Source organism: Triticum aestivum, chromosome 3A (genome assembly GCF_018294505.1).
Source record: "Triticum aestivum cultivar Chinese Spring chromosome 3A, IWGSC CS RefSeq v2.1, whole genome shotgun sequence".
Taxonomy (NCBI): domain Eukaryota; kingdom Viridiplantae; phylum Streptophyta; class Magnoliopsida; order Poales; family Poaceae; genus Triticum; species Triticum aestivum.
Window position 1 is genome coordinate 309,280,042 of NC_057800.1, and position 6,483 is coordinate 309,286,524.

Below are 6,483 nucleotides of genomic sequence, written 5' to 3' on the forward strand. Positions count from 1 at the left end.
GATACGCTGGTTAATCCGGCTCCATGTGCCATTTCAATGTGCCAACTAATGACAAACCATGCCCATCTGAATGGAGCTACTAACATCTTCAAGGCAGAACAATTCCCACAAGTTCAAGGGAAATAACTCTGTCTAGCAGAATACTACCTTTAAGAAGGGTAAGAAGAAAGAAAAAAGAGAGATGGCTCTTTACTTGCGGTTTAGAGTAACACTGGGCAAACAAGTGCCCAAACAAGTACAAGAAGCCAGGATGGTACTCCAAGTCTATCAATGTCACTCTAAGAAACAATGATGGGGCATCTGGGTATGGTAATCTGTTTACCGTACTTTTAGTTTTTTAGTCCATCGATTGGTGGGTTAACAATGGGGCCAATATTCATGTGTGTGTTGATGTGTCTTTGTTTTCTTGCAGCATATAAATACGATTTGATTTCAATTGAACTGGACAAAAAGATACGCTGGTTAATCTGACTCCATGTGCCATTTTAGTGTGCAAACTGATGACAAACCACTACTGCAGGATGCTTCTAACGCGACACTATGATCAGACACCCTTTGACAAAACTGTGTGCGATGCAGTAATCACAAACGGGGATGTAAAAAATCATCAAAAAGGGTGCAAAACATTTGCGATGGCAGAGCCATCAAACATGGTTCAGATTTTAGTTGCATGTGCGATTCCAGGCACACAGTTAACCCGTTCGAACTGTTTGCGATGAGGCAGAACAACAGAAACGGGCAGCCATATCAATGTGTGTGCAATAGATGGCATATAGTTTGCTTCAATGAACTGTTTGCTACTAGGGAGTGCAACAGAAATGGTTAGCCAGATCAAGGTGTGTGTGATATAGGGCTTACGGTTCACTCGGACAAACTATTTTCAATTAGCGAACACAATAGAAACAGTTCGACTTAACAAGATGTGTGATATGTGGCAAATAGCCGATTCGGATGAACTATTTTGCGATGAGAAATTACAACACAGACGGTTAATACAGTTAGTTCATGTGTGATTCTGTGTGTACGAAAAACTTTGAAAATGCACACTAGTTTCTTGCGGTGGCTAGGAGTATCGCACACGGTGCGCCTGCGAGTACTCGTGTGCGATGATTAGTAAGTTGCACATACATTTCCTTATGTTAACACTTGTGTGATAAATAACACGTGGCACCAGATACAATATTCGGGTTGTGTGTATGCTCCACTTAGTCTTCCCGCGCTACAGGGAATGGTTCCCGCGCTCCAGGGAATGCTTCCCGCACTCCACATGGGTGAATTGTAAAATCCGAGCCTCTACCCTCATCGGTTTCCCGCCACCAGCTAATGGCTTGCTGCATATAACCCAGATGGCAACGCATCGCCGTGACACTCTGCGCAGATCTAGTCCTCACCCATCTACCATTAGTTATTCCAAGCATGCCAGGCAACGACCAATGCTTCGACGTTGAAGACTACCTGCGTTATATCTTTGGCGAGGAGAACGAGCTAGAGCAGGTCGGGGAGAAAGAGCTTCATCAGGCGGTGCCAGCATCATGGCCCATCGGCAGCGATATCGGCATCACAGTCCTTGGGAGCACAATCGACATATTGTAGAGGAGGTGTGATGAGCAGTTTGCCATCCACCGTGCAAAAGATCCAGAGCTGCTCGGTGGCATGATCGAGGACCCACCCGAAGAGCTGCCGTCATCAGTGCTCATCAAGAGTCTGATGTCCCACAAGGAATGGGCAGAGGACCTCTGTGATTCACTAAAGACACAGGTAGCCCGCGGCTTGATCATTGCCCGCGGTTGTCATGTCAACCTCGATCCCGATGATGTGGTGGCCAGGCTTGAGCGCATCCTTGGCAGAGTTGACGTCCCCAATGAAGTAGAACATCGCCAACGTGATATCTTGAGGATGCATGTGATGGGTGGAATTTGCTACCAGGCCAGAGACATGGAAATGGAGCGGTTCCGTGGAGTTGTCATGCGCGCGATTGCACGTTGTCAAGCTCTTCTGGGAGAGGCCCAGCAGCCCCAAGAGCCTTCCAGCGCCAGCAACTCGGTAGGCGGAGGTGGGTCGGGACACTTGGAGTGAATGGCCGCAAGGGTGCTATGCTGATCATGGAGTCCGAGAAAACCATCGTCGGAAGGCCGCCAGCTCACCTTTTAGCTTATATTTTATTATAATTGTATGCATATGTAGGTCGTGAGTGTTCTGGGCCTTGCTGCATGTGACATTTTAAATTATCCTGAATATGTAAGACAATTATTAAGAATTATTAACCTTTTCCATTGTAAATTTTCCTCAACGGTGAGCAGGGCGCGCGCAGGGACGCCGGAGTGGAGCACGCCGCGGCCGCCTCAATGGCGAGCAAAACGCGCAGACGTATGTGAGCAAAGCACGCTACGGCCGCCTCAACGGCGAGCAACCACGAGGTCAACCTTCTGCCATCAATAAACTTTGACCTTGTTTCTCGTCACATTGCAGATTACAATGCAATAAGTAATTTCAAATCTGTTCATACCTATCAAACTAATATCACACTTAGCACCGGGCTATAAAATCTACCCACTCGAAAATTACTTCACAGTTCCTCTCCTCATCACCAAGAAAACTGGTCTTTCCTGTCAAGTCGTTCCGCCATTACCGATAGGAGGAGTTTAGGGTGGACATATAACCAGGAAGCAAAGACCAAGGCTACGGAAGCACTAGAGAGGTCCCATCCCGCCGCGAAGCCGCCGCAGCAGCAGAGATGTCCCGGGGCACTAAGGAGCTCTCACGGGCACGCGAGGGCTCTCACAAGCACATTCGCGGCATCGGCCATCGCGATGAGCTAGCGTTCCTGAATTCCTTTGCTGGTGAAGACGACATTCTCGCTGGCGTGACTACACAACAGTAGTTGGTCGATGGCTTGATGAAGCTGCTCAACATCCGCGATGCCTCGGTTGACACGACGACTGGCCTCGTCGAGAAACTCATGGGTGATAATGCGAAGCTCCTCAAGGCACTCGCCGAGAAGGAGGAGGAGGCTGCCGGCTAGAAGATGCTGCATGAGCAGAGTAGTGCCTCCGGGATGACACTGACAGCGGTCGTCGAGGAACTGATGGGTGACTTGAGGAAGCTCCAGATCGAGTGCGAGCAGGAGGCGGAGGAATCCGTGGCTGCTTTCAAGCAAAGCCGCGAGGAATTGAAGAAGGAGCTAGAATTTCCTTCTTCTCTTGCCCCGTGTCTTCCGGGCTTTGCCGCATGTGGCATTTTAAATTATCCGGAATATGTAAGACAATTATTATCTACGCCATTGTAAATTTGTCGTTGTATTATCTGTTGCCATTTTATTTGTGGCCGTATTATTGGTTGCCCTATGTGGCAATTTAAATTAGGGCGGAATACGATTTGAAAACATGAACAAAGCAAATGCTGCCATGGGATCACAAGCAAACACCCTCCGTCCGGGTGCTTTATTTAACCCATTAATGGAGAAGTTTTGAGCGAGGTGGGCGGCGGCTGGTGCATGGAGGTCAAAGAGCTCACTTCCCGGTGAGCATGGGCAACCTTGTTGCTCGCACGTGTTCTGTCGAGCCTGCGAGGTGGACAAGATGCACGCGTCCCGTCAAGCCTGCACGGTGGACTGCTCGCACGCGTCCCGTCGAGCCTGCACGGCGGACTTCTCGCGCTTGTCCCGTCTAATCAAATAGGTGCACGCACACCACTGAGTATGGTTAAATTTCGACATGGTTAATATAATACAACTGTTTGTGATATTAACGCCTCAGCTTTTTGTTTCAAAAAGGACTTCATTTCCTACTAATGTGTGTGCCTCTTCTCAAACTGGACGATTTTGTTTACCACGACATATATGTGCCATGTCTTGAAACCATGCCAAGTTTCATGTTTTTTGGGTGAGTTTTTGATTTACTAGGATTTAAAAACCGATATTCTCTATGTTTCAGGACGACGACAAGTTTGTAATTCATTCCCATTCCTTAAATGAGACCTAAACATGCACCCAATGATACATCTACGATTTCCCACCCATTTTGCTTCACTGGAGCATGTGCTTGTATTTCAAATTTGAATTATGGACTACATTAAATGCGTAGAAAACTTAGTAATTAGCAATATGTACAATGGCCAAACGAACCCTAAACAGTTTCAAATTTCAGCCTGACACTACTGTTATTCTATGTTGCCTGTGGAAAACAAAGTTCAAGGTGAGAAGAGGCAGCGATTATCGCTTCGCCCACAAGAGGGGCATGTTTCCCTACCGAAACCACGATGGTTGCGACAGGCTCCGGTTTGTAAGAGGCTTGTAATATAGCTTCGCCAAAATTGGACAATTATATGTACCATGTAGTGACACCATGCCAAATTTCGTGATTTCCTGGTGAGTTTTGGATTTACAAAGATTTGCAATGTTTGTGGCCAAGCAAGGACGGCGAGACGGTTGAATTCGTTCCCATTCGTTCCATGGGACCTAAACATGCACCCAAGTAAACATGTACGTTTTTTCTAGCCATTTTGGTGCACTTGAGCATGTATTTGTAGTTTGGATTTGAATTATGGACATTAAATGCCTAGAAAACTCAATTAATGAATAAAAAGGGTCAAATGAACCCTGAATAATTTCAAAGTTTAGCGTGAATATCCCATTGTTCCGTGTTGCATCTAGAAGAAAATATGAGGCTAGAAGAGGGAGCAATTATCGATTGGCCCAAAAGGGGACACATTTCCCTATCAAAATTACGAGGGTTCTTGCGACAGGCTCCAATTTGTAAGAGGTTTGTAATAAAGCTTGCCCAAATTGGAAATGTTTTCACCATGACATATATGTGCCATGACGTGACACCATACACCTTTGATGACTTTCTGATGAGTTTTGGGTTTATGGGGATTTGAAAACCGAGATTCGAAATGGTTGAGGACGAGCCAGGACACTGGTACGGTTGTAATTCATTCCCATTCCTGGCATGGAACCTCAACATGCACCCAAGGACACATGTTTAATTTTTCTAGCCATTTTGGTGAACTAGAGCATGTATTTGTAGTTCAGATTTGAATTATGTACATTAAATGCATCGGAAACTCAATTAGTGTATAAAAATGCCAAACCAACCCTGAATAAGTTTAAATTTCAGCACGGATATCATGTCGTGCCATGTTGCCCGTGGAAGAAAATACAAGGCGAAAAGAGGCAGTGATTACGTTTCGCCCACAAGGGGAACACGTTTCAATGTCGGAACCATGAGGCTTCTGTGAGAGAAGCTCCAGTTTGTAAGAGGTTTGTAATAAAGCTTGGCCCAAATTGGACAATGTTTTTACCACGACATATATGTGCCCTGACGTGACTCCATGCCACCTTTGATGACTTTTTTGGTGAGTTTAGGATTTAAGGGGATCTAAAAACTGAGATTCCAAATGTTTGAGGACAAGCCAGGACGTGGGTATGGTTGTAATTCGTTCCCATTCCTGGAATGGGACCTAAACATGCACCCAAGGACACATGTATAAATTTTCTACCCATTTTGGTGAATTGGAGCATGTATTTGAAGTTCAGATTTCAATTATGGACATTAAATGCCTAGGAAACTAAATTAGTGTATAAAAAGGCCAAACGAACCCTGAATATGTTTAAATTTTAGCACGGATATCCTGTCGTTCCATGTTACGTGTAGAAGAAAATACGAGGCGAAAAGAGGTCGTGATTACGTTTCGCCCACAAGGGGGACACGTTTCCCTAATGGAACCACAAGGCTTCTTTGAGAGAAGCTCCGGTTTGTAAGAGGCTTGTAATAAAACTTGCGCCAAAATGGATGAAAAAAAATCCTTGACATATATGTGCCATGTCGTGACACCATGCCAGGTTTCACGATTTTCAAGTGATTTTTGGATTTACGAGGATTTAAAAACCATGATTCTTCTCATGAAATGTTTTCAAATAGCACACGGTTCACTCATGAAAGCCGTGTGCCTACCAAACCGTGGCTGATGCCCCCCTCCCCCCTGCTGCGCGCGCGATCTGAGTGTGGGTTCTGATTGGCCGGGACCCAAACCCCACGGATCATACGTGTGCACCGTTGAATGCTCCTAAATCGAACGGCAACCCTAAGCCCTTTCAACAGCACATGCAGTACATGGGTAAGCACTATGCGGATGTGTCGTGCTAGCTCACGCTTCCTTCTCTACTAGGTTTCCCGCCTCTTCTCTCATCGTTTTCCCGTACCAGTGTCAGTGCTCATTGAAGGCTAGCGGCGACAAACCGGGCATGTAAATATCCCACACAGTTTCTAAAAGCACAAATGTGTGTGATACGAGGGAGTAGGTCCCATAGGGTGTCCATCGTGAAACACCTTAATGGCAAGGAGGCAATTCTTATCAGCAAGGGGCGGCTTCCCATCCACTAGCCTAGTCAAATAGAATGCAGGAGTTAAGCGTGATCGGGCTAGAGTAGTCCAAGGATGGGTGACCCGGTGGGAAGTTGCATATCTCAAGCTTCATTTAAAT